Raw genomic sequence first — 17348 nt, 5'->3', positions numbered from 1 at the left:
CACTGTTTAACACAATTTTCACATTTGTATAGCAAATGTCACATCAATTACAGCCAATTGAACATAACATTAGTGGATCATTAGTGGAATTATTATCAAATGGAAATATTAAWATATTATGTGGTATTACTAATAGTATACTATAAATTATGTGTTTATTAATAAAGTAATTTAAAATATTGTAAATATTGACACCGCAGTCACATCTGACACCGGAGTCACATCTGACACCGCAGTCACATCTGACACCGGAGTCACATCTGACACCGGAGTCACATCTGACACCGCAGTCACATCTGACACCGGAGTCACATCTGACACCGCAGTCACATCTGACACCGGAGTCACATCTGACACCGCAGTCACATCTGACATCGGACTCACATCTGACACCGGAGTCACATCTGACACCGGAGTCACATCTGACACCTTTGTCACATCTGACACCGCAGTCACATCTGACATCGGACTCACATCTGACACCGCAGTCACATCTGACACCGGAGTCACATCTGACACCGCAGTCACATCTGACACCGGAGTCACATCTGACACCGCAGTCACATCTGACATCGGACTCACATCTGACACCGGAGTCACATCTGACACCGGAGTCACATCTGACACCGGAGTCACATCTGACACCTTTGTCACATCTGACACCGGAGTCACATCTGACACCTTTGTCACATCTGACACCGCAGTCACATCTGACACCGCAGTCACATCTGACACCTTWGTCACATCTGACACCGCAGTCACATCTGACACCTTTGTCACATCTGACACCGGAGTCACATCTGACACCTTTGTCACATCTGACACCGCAGTCACATCTGACACCTTTGTCACATCTGACACCGTCAGTCTGACATCTGACACCGGAGTCACATCTGACACCGTCACATCTGACACAGTCATCTGACACCGGAGTCACATCTGACACCGGAGTCACATCTGACACCTTTGTCACATCTGACACCGCAGTCACATCTGACACCTTTGTCACATCTGACACCGGAGTCACATCTGACACCGGAGTCACATCTGACACCGGAGTCACATCTGACACCGCAGTCACATCTGACACCGGAGTCACATCTGACACCGCAGTCACATCTGACACCGGAGTCACATCTGACACCGCAGTCACATCTGACACCGGAGTCACATCTGACACCGGAGTCACATCTGACACCGCAGTCACATCTGACACCGGAGTCACATCTGACACCGCAGTCACATCTGACACCGGAGTCACATCTGACACCGCAGTCACATCTGACATCGGACTCACATCTGACACCGGAGTCACATCTGACACCGGAGTCACATCTGACACCTTTGTCACATCTGACACCGCAGTCACATCTGACAACGGAGTCACATCTGACACCAGAGTCACATCTGACACCAGAGTCACATCTGACACCAGAGTCACATCTGACACCRGAGTCACATCTGACACCAGAGTCACATCTGACAMCRGAGTCACATCTGACACCGGAGTCACATCTGACACCGGAGTCACATCTGACACCGGAGTCACATCTGACACCTTTGTCACATTGTCACATCTGACACCGGAGTCACATCTGACACCTTTGTCACATCTGACACCGCAGTCACATCTGACACCGCAGTCACATCTGACACCTTTGTCACATCTGACACCGCAGTCACATCTGACACCTTTGTCACATCTGACACCGGAGTCACATCTGACACCTTTGTCACATCTGACACCGCAGTCACATCTGACACCTTTGTCACATCTGACACCGCAGTCACATCTGACACCGGAGTCACATCTGACACCGCAGTCACATCTGACACCGGAGTCACATCTGACACCGGAGTCACATCTGACACCTTTGTCACATCTGACACCGCAGTCACATCTGACACCTTTGTCACATCTGACACCGGAGTCACATCTGACACCGGAGTCACATCTGACACCGGAGTCACATCTGACACCGCAGTCACATCTGACACCGGAGTCACATCTGACACCTTTGTCACATCTGACACCGCAGTCACATCTGACACCGGAGTCACATCTGACACCGCAGTCACATCTGACACCGGAGTCACATCTGACACCGGAGTCACATCTGACACCGCAGTCACATCTGACACCGGAGTCACATCTGACACCGGAGTCACATCTGACACCGGAGTCACATCTGACACCGGAGTCACATCTGACACCGCAGTCACATCTGACACCGGAGTCACATCTGACACCGGAGTCACATCTGACACCTTTGTCACATCTGACACCGCAGTCACATCTGACACCGGAGTCACATCTGACACCGCAGTCACATCTGACACCGGAGTCACATCTGACACCTTTGTCACATCTGACACCGCAGTCACATCTGACACCGCAGTCACATCTGACACCGGAGTCACATCTGACAACCGCAGTCACATCTGACACCGGAGTCACAGTCACATCTGACACCGSAGTCACATCTGACACCGGAGTCACATCTGACACCGGAGTCACATCTGACACCGCAGTCACATCTGACTCCGGAGTCACATCTGACACCGGAGTCACATAATGATTCAGGATAAAAAACTAAACCCAACTATAGTCATGTGAGGTATCAAATGATTCAGAATAAAAAACTAAACCCAACTATAGTCATCTTCTGTATCAAATGATTCAGGATAAAAAACTAAACYCAACTATWGTCATGTWGGGTATCAAATGATTCAGGATAAAAAACTAAACCCAACTATAGTCATGTGAGGTATCAAATGATTCAGAATAAAAAACTAAACCCAACTATAGTCATGTTGGGTATCAAATGATTCAGAATAAAAAACTAAACCCAACTATAGTCATGTTGGGTATCAAATGATTCAGAATAAAAAACTAAACCCAACTATAGTCATGTTGGGTATCAAATGATTCAGAATAAAAAACTAAACCCAACTATAGTCATGTTGGGTATCAAATGATTCAGRATAAAAAACTAAACCCAACTATAGTCATGTGAGGTATCAAATGATTCAGAATAAAAAACTAAACCCAACTATAGTCATGTGAGGTATCAAATGATTCAGAATAAAAAACTAAACCCAACTATAGTCATGTTGGGTATCAAATGATTCAGATAAAAAACTAAACCCAACTATAGTCATGTTGGGTATCAAATGATTCAGAATAAATGATTCAGGATAAAAAACTAAACAACTATAGTCATGTGAGGTATCAAATGATTCAGAATAAAAAACTAAACCCAACTATAGTCATGTTGGGTATCAAATGATTCAGAATAAAAAACTAAACCCAACTATAGTCATGTTGGGTATCAAATGATTCAGRATAAAAAACTAAACCCATGTTGAGGTATCAAATGATTCAGAATAAAAAACTAAACCCAACTATAGTCATGTTGAGGTATCAAATGATTCAGAATAAAAAACTAAACMCAACTATAGTCATGTTGGGTATCAAATGATTCAGAATAAAAAACTAAATCCAACTATGGTCATGTGAGGTATCAAATGATTCAGAATAAAAAACTAAACCCAACTATAGTCATGTTGGGTATCAAATGTTTCAGAATAAAAAACAAAACCCAACTTTAATCATGTGAGGTATCAAATGATTCAGAATAAAAAACTAAACCCAACTATAGTCATGTTGGGTATCAAATGWTTCAGAATAAAAAACAAAACCCAACTTTAATCATGTGAGGTATCAAATGATTCAGAATAAAAAACTGAACCCAACAATGGTCATGTTGAGTATCAAATGATTCARAATAAAAAACTAAACCCAACTATAGTCATGWKRGGTATCAAATGATTCAGGTATCAAATGATATCAAATGATTCAAAATAAAAAACTAAACCCAACTATAGTCATGAGAGGTATCAAATGATTCAGGATAAAAAACTAAACCCAACTATAGTYATGTGAGGTATCAAATGATTCAGAATAAAAAACTAAWCCCAACTATAGTCATGTTGGGTATCAAATGATTCAAAAAAACTAAACTGATTAGTCATGTTGAGGTATCAAATGATTCAGAATAAAAAACTAAACCCAACTATAGTCATGTTGAGGTATCAAATGATTCAGAATAAAAAACTAAACCCAACTATAGTCATGTTGAGGTATCAAATGATTCAGAATAAAAAAAACTAAACCCAACTATAGTCATGTGAGGTATCAAATGATTCAGAATAAAAAACTAAACCCAACTATAGTCATGTTGGGTATCAAATGATTCAACTATTGTCATGTTGGGTATCAAATGATTCAGAATAAAAAACTAAACCCAACTATAGTCATGTTGGGTATCAAATGATTCAGAATAAAAAACTAAACCCAACTATAGTCATGTTGGGTATCAAATGATTCAGAATAAAAAACTAAACCCAACTATAGTCATGTGAGGTATCAAATGATTCAGAATAAAAAACTAAACCCAACTATAGTCATGTTGGTATCAAATGATTCAGAATAAAAAACTAAACCCAACTATTGTCATGTTGAGGTATCAAATGATTCAGAATAAAAAACTAAACCCAACTATAGTCATGTTGAGGTATCAAATGATTCAGAATAAAAAACTAAACCCAACTATAGTCATGTGAGGTATCAAATGATTCAGAATAAAAAACTAAACCCAACTATAGTCATGTTGGGTATCAAATGATTCAGGATAAAAAACTAAACCCAACTATAGTCATGTGAGGTATCAAATGATTCAGAATAAAAAACTAAACCCAACTATAGTCATGTGAGGTATCAAATGATTCAGAATAAAAAACTAAACCCAACTATAGTCATGTTGGGTATCAAATGATTCAGAATAAAAAACTAAACCCAACTATAGTCATGTTGGGTATCAAATGATTCAGAATAAAAAACTAAACCCAACTATAGTCATGTTGAGGTATCAAATGATTCAGAATAAAAAACTAAACCCAACTATAGTCATGTTGGTATCAAATGATTCAGAATAAAAAACTAAACCCAACTATAGTCATGTGAGGTATCAAATGATTCAGAATAAAAAACTAAACCCAACTATAGTCATGTTGGGTATCAAATGATTCAGAATAAAAAACTAAACCCAACTATAGTCATGTTGGGTATCAAATGATTCAGAATAAAAAACTAAACCCAACTATAGTCATGTTGAGGTATCAAATGATTCAGAATAAAAAACTAAACCCAACTATAGTCATGTTGGGTATCAAATGATTCAGAATAAAAAACTAAACCCAACTATAGTCATGTTGGGTATCAAATGATTCAGAATAAAAAACTAAACCCAACTATAGTCATGTTGGGTATCAAATGATTCAGRATAAAAAACTAAACCCAACTATAGTCATGTGAGGTATCAAATGATTCAGAATAAAAAACTAAACCCAACTATAGTCATGTTGGGTATCAAATGATTCAGAATAAAAAACTAAACCCAACTATAGTCATGTTGGGTATCAAATGATTCAGRATAAAAAACTAAACCCAACTATAGTCATGTTGGTATCAAATGTTGAATAAAAAACTAAACCCAACTATAGTCATGTATCAAATGATTCAGAATAAAAAACTAAACCCAACTATAGTCATGTTGGGTATCAAATGATTCAGATAAAAAACTAAAAACTAATGATTCAGTAAAAAACTAAGGTATCAAATGATTCAGAATAAAAAACTATAATCAAATGATTCAGGATAAAAAACTAAACCCAACTATAGTCATGTGATATCAAATGATTCATGTTGATAGTATGTTGGGTATCAAATGATTCAGAATAAAWAACTRAACCCAACWATGGTCATGTTGAGTATCAAATGATTCAGAATAAAAAACTAAACTCAACTATKGTCATGTTGGGTATCAAATGATTCAGATAAAAAACTAAACAACTATGATTCAAATGATTCAGAATAAAAAACTGAACCCAACAATGGTCATGTTGAGTATCAAATGATTCAGAATAAAAAACTAAACCCAACTATAGTCATGTGAGGTATCAAATGATTCAGAATAAAAAACTAAACCCAACTATAGTCATGTTGGGTATCAAGTGATTCAGAATAAAAAACTAAACCCAACAATGGTCATGATGAGTATCAAATGWTTCAGGATAAAATCTAAACCCATTTATAGTCATGTGAKGTATCAAATGATTCAGAATAAAAATCTAAACCCATCTATAGTCATSTKMGTATCAAATGATTCAGRATAAAAAACTAAACCCATYTATAGTCATGTGAGGTATCAAATGATTCAGAATAAAAAACTAAACCCAACTATAGTCATSTTCKGTATCAAATGATTCAGGATAAAAAACTAAACCCAACTATAGTCATGTGAGGTATCAAATGATTCAGGATAAAAAACTAAACCCAACTATAGTCATGTTGAGGTATCAAATGATTCAGGATAAAAAACTAAACCCAACTATAGTYATGTGAGGTATCAAATGATTCAGRATAAAAAACTAAACCCAACTATAGTCATGTGAGGTATCAAATGATTCAGAATAAAAAACTAAAGTAACTATAGTCATGTAGGGTATCAAGTGATTCAGAATAAAAAACTAAACCCAATTATAGACATGTTGGGTAACAAATAATTCAGGATAAAAAACTAAAGTAWCTATAGTCATGTTGGGTATCAAATGATTCAGAATAAAAAACTAATTMCAACTATAGTCATGTTGGGTATCAAATGATTCAGGATAAAAAACTAAACCAAATGATTCAGAAAAAAAAAAACCCAACTATAGTCATGTTGGGTATCAAATGATTCAAACCCATAAAAAAATGATTCAGAATAAAAAACTAAACCCAACTATAGTCATGTTGGGTATCAAATGATTCAGGATAAAAAACTAAACCCAACTATAGTCATGTGAGGTATCAAATGATTCAGAATAAAAAACTAAACCCAACTATAGTCATGTTGGGTATCAAATGATTCAGAATAAAAAACTAAACCCAACTATAGTCATGTTGGGTATCAAATGATTCAGGTATCAAATGATTCAAATGATTCAGAATAAAAAACTAAACCCAACTATAGTCATGTTGGGTATCAAATGATTCAGAATAAAAACTATAGTCTGTTGGTATCAAATGATTCAGRATAAAAAACTAAACCCATYTATAGTCATGTGAGGTATCAAATGATTCAGAATAAAAATCTAAACCCAACTATAGTCATGTTGGGTATCAAATGATTCAGAATAAAAAACTAAACCCAACAATGGTCATGATGAGTATCAAATGATTCAGGATAAAAAACTAAATGTGAGGTATCAAATGATTCAGAATAAAAAACTAAACAACTATAGTCATGTGAGGTATCAAATGATTCAGAATAAAAAACTAAACCCAACTATAGTCATGTGTGAGTATCAAATGATTCAGAATAAAAAACTAAACCCAACTATAGTCATGTTGAGGTATCAAATGATTCAGAATAAAAAACTAAACCCAACTATAGTCATGTTGAGGTATCAAATGATTCAGGTATCAAATGATTCAGAATAAAAAACTAAACCCAACTATAGTCATGTTGGGTATCAAATGATTCAGAATAAAAAACTRAACCCAACWATRGTCATGTTGGGTATCAAATGATTCAGAATAAAAAACTAAACCCAACTATAGTCATGTGAGGTATCAAATGATTCAGAATAAAAAACTAAACCCAACTATAGTCATGTTGGGTATCAAATGATTCAGAATAAAAAACTAAACCCAACTATAGTCATGTTGAATAAATGATTCAGAATAAAAAACTAAACCAACTATAGTCATGTTCAGGTATCAAATGATTCAGAATAAAAAACTAAACCCAACTATAGTCATGTTGGGTATCAAATGATTCAGAATAAAAAACTAAACCCAACTATAGTCATGTTGAGGTATCAAATGATTCAGGTAAAAAACTCAAATGATTCATCAAATGATTCAGATAAAAAACTAAACCCATCTATAGTCATGTGAGGTATCAAATGATTCAGAATAAAAAACTAAACCCAACTATAGTCATGTTGGGTATCAAATGATTCAGAATAAAAAACTAAACCCAACTATAGTCATGTTGAGGTATCAAATGATTCAGGATAAAAAACTAAACGCAACTATAGTCATGTTGGGTATCAAATGATTCAGRATAAAAAACTAAACAAATGATGTCAAATGATTCAGAATAAAAAACTAAACCCAACTATAGTCATGTTGGGTATCAAATGATTCAGAATAAAAAACTKAACCCAACWATKGTCATGTTGAGGTATCAAATGATTCAGAATAAAAAACTAAACCCAACTATAGTCATGWGAGGTATCAAATGATTCAGGATAAAATTCAGGATAAAAAACTAAACCCAWCTATAGTCATGTGAGGTATCAAATGATTCAGAATAAAAAAAACTAAACCCAACTATAGTCATGTATCAAATGATTCAGGTATCAAATGATTCAGATTCATAAAAAACTAAACCCAACTATAGTCATGTTGGGTGATTCAGAATAAAAAACTAATTCCAACTATAGTCATGTTGGGTATCAAATGATTCAGGATAAAAAACTAAACCCAACTATAGTCATGTTGGGTATCAAATGATTCAGAATAAAAAACTAAACCCAACTATAGTCATGTTGGGTATCAAATGATTCAGAATAAAAAACTAAACCCAACTATAGTCATGTTGGGTATCAAATGATTCAGAATAAAAAACTAAACCCAACTATAGTCATGTGAGGTATCAAATGATTCAGAAAAAAACTAAAAACTGATTCAGAATAAAAACTAAACCCAACTATAGTCATGTTGAGGTATCAAATGATTCAGAATAAAAAACTAAACAAATGTCATCAGGTATCAAATGATTCAAATAAAAAACTAAACCCAACTATAGTCATGTTGAGGTATCAAATGATTCAGAATAAAAAACTAAACCCAACTATAGTCATGTGGGTATCAAATGATTCAGGATAAAAAACTAAACCCAACTATAGTCATGTGAGGTTGATTCAGAATAAAAAACTAAACCCAACTATAGTCATGTTGAGGTATCAAATGATTCAGAATAAAAAACTAAACCCAACTATAGTCATGTTGAGGTATCAAATGATTCAGAATAAAAAACTAAACCCAACTATAGTCATGTTGAGGTATCAAATGATTCAGAATAAAAAACTAAACCCAACTATAGTCATGTTTTCAGGTATAAATGATTCAGAATAAAAAAATAAAAAACTAAACCCAACTATAGTCATGTTGAGGTATCAAATGATTCAGAATAAAAAACTAAACCCAACTATAGAAATGATGGGAATCAAATGATTCAGAATAAAAAACTAAATATAGTCATCAGGTATCAAATGATTCAGAATAAAAAACTAAATCCAACTATGATCATGTTGGGTATCAAATGATTCAGAATAAAAAACTGAACCCAACAATGRTCATGTTGAGTATCAAATGATTCAGAATAAAAAACTAAACMCAACTATAGTCATGTTGGGTATCAAATGATTCAGGCTAAACCCAWCTATAGTCATGTGAGGTATCAAATGATTCAGAATAAAAAACTAAACCCAACTATAGTCATGTGAGGTATCAAATGATTCAGAATAAAAAACTAAACCCAACTATAGTCATGTTSKGTATCAAATGATTCAGGATAAAAAACTAAACTCAACTATTGTCATGTTGGGTATCAAATGATTCAGAATAAAAAACTRAACCCAACTATRGTCATGTTGAGGTATCAAATGATTCAGAATAAAAAACTAAACCCAACTATAGTCATGTTGTGGTATCAAATGATTCAGRATAAAAAACTAAAYCCAACTATAGTCATGTTGGGTATCAAATGATTCAGAATAAAAAACTAATTATAACTATAGTCATGTTGGGTATCAAATGATTCAGGATAAAGAACTAAACCCAACTATAGTYATGTGAGGTATCAAATGATTCAGAATAAAAAAACTAAGTCATGTTGAGTATCAACAGATAAAAAACATGTTGAGGTATCAAATGATTCAGGATAAAAAACTAGCTATAGTCTAGGTATCAAATGATTCAGKATAAAAAACTAAACCCAACTATAGTCATGTGAGGTATCAAATGATTCAGAATAAAAAACTAAACCCAACTATAGTCATCTTCTGTATCAAATGATTCAGGATAAAAAACTAAACCCAWYTATAGTCATGTGAGGAATCAAATGATTCAGAATAAAAATCTAAACCCAACTATAGTCATGTGGTATCAAATGATTCAGRATAAAAAACTAAAGTAACTATAGTCATGTCAAATGATTCAGAATAAAAAACTAAACCCAACTATAGTCATGTTGAGTATCAAATGATTCATCAAATGATTCAAATGATTCATAAAAAACTAAACCCAACTATAGTCATGTTGAGGTATCAAATGATTCAGAATAAAAAACTAAACCCAACTATAGTCATGTTGAGGTATCAAATGATTCAGAATAAAAAACTAAACCCTAACATATAAATGATTCAGATAAAAAACTAAACCATGTCATGTTGAGGTATCAAATGATTCAGAATAAAAAACTAAACCCAACTATAGTCATGTTGGGTATCAAATGATTCAGGATAAAAAACTAAACCCAACTATAGTCATGTGAGGTATCAAATGATTCAGAATAAAAAACTRAACCCAACAATGGTCATGTTGAGTATCAAATGATTCAGAATAAAAAACTAAACACAACTATAGTCATGTTGGGTATCAAATGATTCAGAATAAAAAACTAAACCCAACTATAGTCATGTGAGGTATCAAATGATTCAGAATAAAAAACTAAACCCAACTATAGTCATGTTGGGTATCAAATGTTTCAGAATAAAAAACAAAACCCAACTTTAATCATGTGAGGTATCAAATGATTCAGAATAAAAAACTAAAAAACCCAACTATAGTCATGTGAGGTATCAAATGATTCAGAATAAAAAACTAAYCCCAACTATAGTCATGTGAGGTATCAAATGATTCAGAATAAAAAACTAAACCCAACTATAGTCATGTTGAGGTATCAAATGATTCAGAATAAAAAACTAAACCCAACTATAGTCATGTTGGGTATCAAATGATTCAGGATAAAAAACTAAACCCAACTATAGTCATGTGAGGTATCAAATGATTCAGAATAAAAAACTAAACCCAACTATAGTCATGTTGAGGTATCAAATGATTCAGGATAAAAAACTAAACCCAACTATAGTCATGTGAGGTATCAAATGATTCAGAATAAAAAACTAAWCCCAACTATAGTCATGTGAGGTATCAAATGATTCAGAATAAAAAACTAAACCCAACTATAGTCATGTTGGGTATCAAATGATTCAGAATAAAAAAAACTAAACATGTGAGGTATCAAATGATTCAATAAAAAACTATACATGTTGAGGTATCAAATGATTCAGAATAAAAAACTAAACCCAACTATAGTCATGTTGAGGTATCAAATGATTCAGAATAAAAAACTAAACCCAACTATAGTCATGTTGAGGTATCAAATGATTCAGAATAAAAAACTAAACCCAACTATAGTCATGTTGGGTATCAAATGATTCAAAACTATGATTCAGGATTCAAAACTAAACCCAACTATAGTCATGTGAGGTATCAAATGATTCAGAATAAAAAACTAAACCCAACTATAGTCATGTGAGGTATCAAATGATTCAGAATAAAAAACTAAACCCAACTATAGTCATGTTGGGTATCAAATGATTCAGAATAAAAAACTAAACCCAACTATAGTCATGTTGGGTATCAAATGATTCAGAATAAAAAACTAAACCCAACTATAGTCATGTCAAATGATTCAGAATAAAAAACTAAACCCAACTATAGTCATGTTGGGTATCAAATGATTCAGAATAAAAAACTAAACCCAACCATGTTGAGGTATCAACTATAAACCCAACTATGTCATGTTGAGGTATCAAATGATTCATAATAAAAAAATAAACCCAACTATAGTCATGTGAAGTATCAAACGATTCAGAATAAAAAAAATAAAGCCAACTATAGACATGTTGGGTATCAAATTATTCAGAATAAAAAACTCAAATAGATGTCAAATGATTCAGAATAAAAAACTAAACCCAACTATAGTCATGTGGGTATCAAATGATTCAGGATAAAAAACTAAACCCAACTATAGTCATGTGAGGTATCAAATGATTCAGAATAAAAAACTAAACCCAACTATAGTCATGTTGGGTATCAAATGATTCAGAATAAAAAACTAAACCCAACTATAGTCATGTTGGGTATCAAATGATTCAGAATAAAAAACTAAACCCAACTATAGTCATGTGAGGTATCAAATGATTCAGAATAAAAAACTAAACCCAACTATAGTCATGTTGATTCAGGTATCAAATGATTCAGAATAAAAAACTAAACCCAACTATAGTCATGTTGAGGTATCAAATGATTCAGAATAAAAAACTAAACCCAACTATAGTCATGTTGAGTATCAAATGAAAAAAAACTAAACGCAACTATAGTCATGTGAGGTATCAAATGATTCAGAATAAAAAACTAAACCTATAGTCAATCAAATGTTTCAGGATAAAATCTAAACCCATTTATAGTCATGTGATGTATCAAATGATTCAGAATAAAAATCTAAACCCATCTATAGTCATCTTCTGTATCAAATGATTCAGGATAAAAAACTAAACCCATTTATAGTCATGTGAGGTATCAAATGATTCAGAATAAAAAACTAAACCCAACTATAGTCATGTTGGGTATCAAATGATTCAGAATAAAAAACTAAACCCAACTATAGTCAAATGATTCAGAATAAAAAWCTAAACCCATTTATAGTCATGTGAGGTATCAAATGATTCAGAATAAAAAWCTAAACCCAWCTATAGTCATGTGAGGTATCAAATGATTCAGAATAAAAAACTAAACCCAACTATAGTCATGTTGGGTATCAAATGATTCAGAATAAAAAACTAAACCCAACTATAGTCATGTTGGGTATCAAATGATTCAGRATAAAAAACTAAACCCAACTATAGTCATGTGATTAAACCCAACTATAGTCATGTTGTATCAAATGATTCAAATGTTTCAGAATAAAAAACAAAACCCAACTTTAMTCATGTGAGGTATCAAATGATTCAGAATAAAAAACTRAACCCAACAATGGTCATGTTGAGTATCAAATGATTCAGAATAAAAAACTAAACYCAACTATAGTCATGTTGGGTATCAAATGATTCAGRATAAAAAACTAAACCCAACTATAAAAAAAAAAACTAAACCCAACTATAGTCATGTTGAGGTATCAAATGATTCAGAATAAAAAGAATAAAAAACTAAACCCAACTATAGTCATGTTGGTATCAAATGATTCAGAATAAAAAACTAAACACAACTATAGTCATGTTGGGTATCAAATGATTCAGAATAAAAAACTAAACCCAACTATAGTCATGATGAGGTATCAAATGATTCAGGATAAAAAACTAAACAAATGATTCAGATTCATAAAAAAACTATAGTCTAAACCCAACTATAGTCATGTTATAGTCATGTTGGTATCAAATGATTCAGAATAAAAAACTAAACACAACTATAGTCATGTTGGGTATCAAATGATTCAGAATAAAAAACTAAACCCAACTATRGTCATGTTGAGGTATCAAATGATTCAGAATAAAAAACTAAAAAACTAAACCCAACTATAGTCATGTTGATTCAGGTATCAAATGATTCAGAATAAAAAACTGAACCCAACAATGGTCATGTTGAGTATCAAATGATTCAGAATAAAAAACTAAACCCAACTATAGTCATGTTGGGTATCAAATGATTCAGRATAAAAAACTAAACCCAACTATAGTCATGTGAGGTATCAAATGATTCAGAATAAAAAACTAAACCCAACTATAGTCATGTTGAGGTATCAAATGATTCAGAATAAAAAACTAAACCCAACTATSGTCATGTTGAGGTATCAAATGATTCAGAATAAAAAACTAAACCCAACTATAGTCATGTGAGGTATCAAATGATTCAGAATAAAAAACTAAACCCAACTATAGTCATGTGAGGTATCAAATGATTCAGAATAAAAAACTAAACCCAACTATAGTCATGTTGAGGTATCAARTGATTCAGAATAAAAAACTAATCCCAACTATAGTCATGTTGGGTATCAAATGATTCAGATAAAAAACTAAACCCAACTATAGTCATGTGAGGTATCAAATGATTCAGAATAAAAAACTAAWCCCAACTATAGTCATGTGAGGTATCAAATGATTCAGAATAAAAAACTCAAATGATTCAGGTATAAAATTCAGAATAAACCCAACTATAGTCATGTTCKGTATCAAATGATTCAGGATAAAAAACTAAACTCAACTATTGTCATGTTGGGTATCAAATGATTCAGAATAAAWAACTGAACCCAACAATGGTCATGTTGAGTATCAAATGATTCAGAATAAAAAACTAAACCCAACTATAGTCATGTTGGGTATCAAATGATTCAGRATAAAAAACTAAACCCATCATGTGAGGTATCAAATGATTCAGAATAAAAAACTAAAAAATCAAATGATTCTAAACCCAACTATAGTCATGTTGGGTATCAAATGATTCAGAATAAAAAACTAAACCCAACTATAGTCATGTGAGGTATCAAATGATTCAGAATAAAAAACTAAACCCAACTATAGTCATGTGAGGTATCAAATGATTCAGGATAAAAAACTAAACCCAACTATAGTCATGTGAGGTATCAAATGATTCAGAATAAAAAACTAAACCCAACTATAGTCATGTTGGGTATCAAATGATTCAGAATAAAAAACTAAACCCAACTATAGTCATGTTGGGTATCAAATGATTCAGGATAAAAAACTAAACCCAACTATAGTCATGTGAGGTATCAAATGATTCAGAATAAAAAACTAATCCCAACTATAGTCATGTTATCAAATGGTATCAAATGATTCAGAATAAAAAACTAAACCCAACTATAGTCATGTTGAGGTATCAAATGATTCAGAATAAAAAACTAAACCCAACTATAGTCATGTTGAGGTATCAAATGATTCAGATAAAAAACTCAACTATAGTCATGTTGGGTATCAAATGATTCAGAATAAAAAACTAAACCCAACTATAGTCATGTGAGGTATCAAATGATTCAGAATAAAAAACTAAACCCAACTATAGTCATGTTGGGTATCAAATGATTCAGAAAAAACTAAACCCAACTATAGTCATGTTGAGGTATCAAATGATTCAGAATATAAACCCAACTATGATTCAAATGATTCAAAAAAAAACTAAACCCAACTATAGTCATGTTGAGGTATCAAATGATTCAGAATAAAAAACTAAACCCAACTATAGTCATGTTGGGTATCAAATGATTCAGAATAAAAAACTAAACCCAACTATAGTCATGTTGGGTATCAAATGATTCAGAATAAAAAACTAAACCCAACTATAGTCATGTTGAGGTATCAAATGATTCAGAATAAAAAACTAAACCCAACTATAGTCATCTTCTGTATMAAATGATTCAGGATAAAAAACTAAACCCAACTATAGTCATGTGAGGTATCAAATGATTCAGAATAAAAAACTAAACCCAACTATAGTCATGTCATGTGAGGTATCAAATGATTCAGAATAAAAAACTAAACCCATGTGAGGTATCAAATATAGTCATGTCATGTTGGGTATCAAATGATTCAGAATAAAAAACTAAACCCAACTATAGTCATGTTCAGGGTATCAAATGATTCAGAATAAAAAACTAAACCCAACTATAGTCATGTTGAGGTATCAAATGATTCAGAATAAAAAACTAAACCCAACTATAGTCATGTTGAGGTATCAAATGATTCAGAATAAAAAACTAAACCCAACTATAGTCATGTGATATCAAATGATTCAGAATAAAAAAAAACCCAACTATAGTCATGTGGGTATCAAATGATTCAGAATAAAAAACTAAACCCAACTATAGTCATGTTGAGGTATCAAATGATTCAGAATAAAAAACTAAACCCAACTATAGTCATGTATCAAATGATTCAGGTATCAAATGATTCAGRATAAAAAACTAAACCCAACTATAGTCATGTGAGGTATCAAATGATTCAGAATAAAAAACTAAACCCAACTATAGTCATGTTGGGTATCAAATGATTCAGAATAAAAAACTAAACCCAACTATAGTCATGWTGAGGTATCAAATGATTCAGGATAAAAAACTAAACCCAMCTATAGTCATGTGAGGTATCAAATGATTCAGAATAAAAAACTAAACCCAACTATWGTCATGTTGGGTATCAAATGAWTCAGGATAAAAAACTAAACCCAACTATAGTCATGTTGAGGTATCAAATGATTCAGAATAAAAAACTAAACAACTATAGTCATGTGAGGTATCAAATGATTCAGAATAAAAAACTAAACCCAACTATAGTCATGTTGAGGWATCAAATGATTCAGAATAAAAAACTAAACCCAACTATAGTCATCTTCTGTATAAAATGATTCAGGATAAAARACTAAACTCTACTATTGTCATGTTGGGTATCAAATGATTCAGAATAAAAAACTRAACCCAACTATAGTCATGTTGGGTATCAAATGATTCAGRATAAAAAACTAAACCCAACTATAGTCATGTATCAAATGATTCAGGTAAAAAACTCAAATGATTCAGGTATCAAATAAAAAACTAAACCCAACTATAGTCATGTTGGGTATCAAATGATTCAGAAAAAAACTAAAAACTATAGTCATGTTGAAAATGATTCAGAATAAAAAACTAAACAACTATAGTCATGTGAGGTATCAAATGATTCAGAATAAAAAACTAAACCCAACTATAGTCATGTTGGGTATCAAATGATTCAGAATAAAAAACTAAACCCAACTATAGTCATGTTGGGTATCAAATGATTCAGAATAAAAAACTAAACCCAACTATAGTCATGTTGGGTATCAAATGATTCAGAATAAAAAACTAAACCCAACTATAGTCATGTTGGTATCAAATGATTCAGAATAAAAAACTAAACCCAACWATRGTCATGTTGGGTATCAAATGAAAAACTTCAGAATAAAAAATGATTCTAAAAAACTAAACCAACTATAGTCATGTGAGGTATCAAATGATTCAGAAACTGATATAGTCATGTTGGGTATCAAATGATTCAAAAAAAAACTAAACCCAACTATAGTCATGTTGGGTATCAAATGATTCAGGATAAAAAACTAAACCCAACTATAGTCATGTGAGGTA

The sequence above is a fragment of the Oppia nitens genome, unplaced genomic scaffold, assembly GCF_028296485.1.
Source record: "Oppia nitens isolate AA-2021 unplaced genomic scaffold, nextdenovo-longstitch-racon4-pilon3 scaffold14_pilon_pilon_pilon, whole genome shotgun sequence".
Lineage (NCBI taxonomy): Eukaryota > Metazoa > Arthropoda > Arachnida > Sarcoptiformes > Oppiidae > Oppia > Oppia nitens.
The sequence above is the reverse complement of the archived record's forward strand: the minus strand, read 5'-3'. Positions refer to the sequence as shown.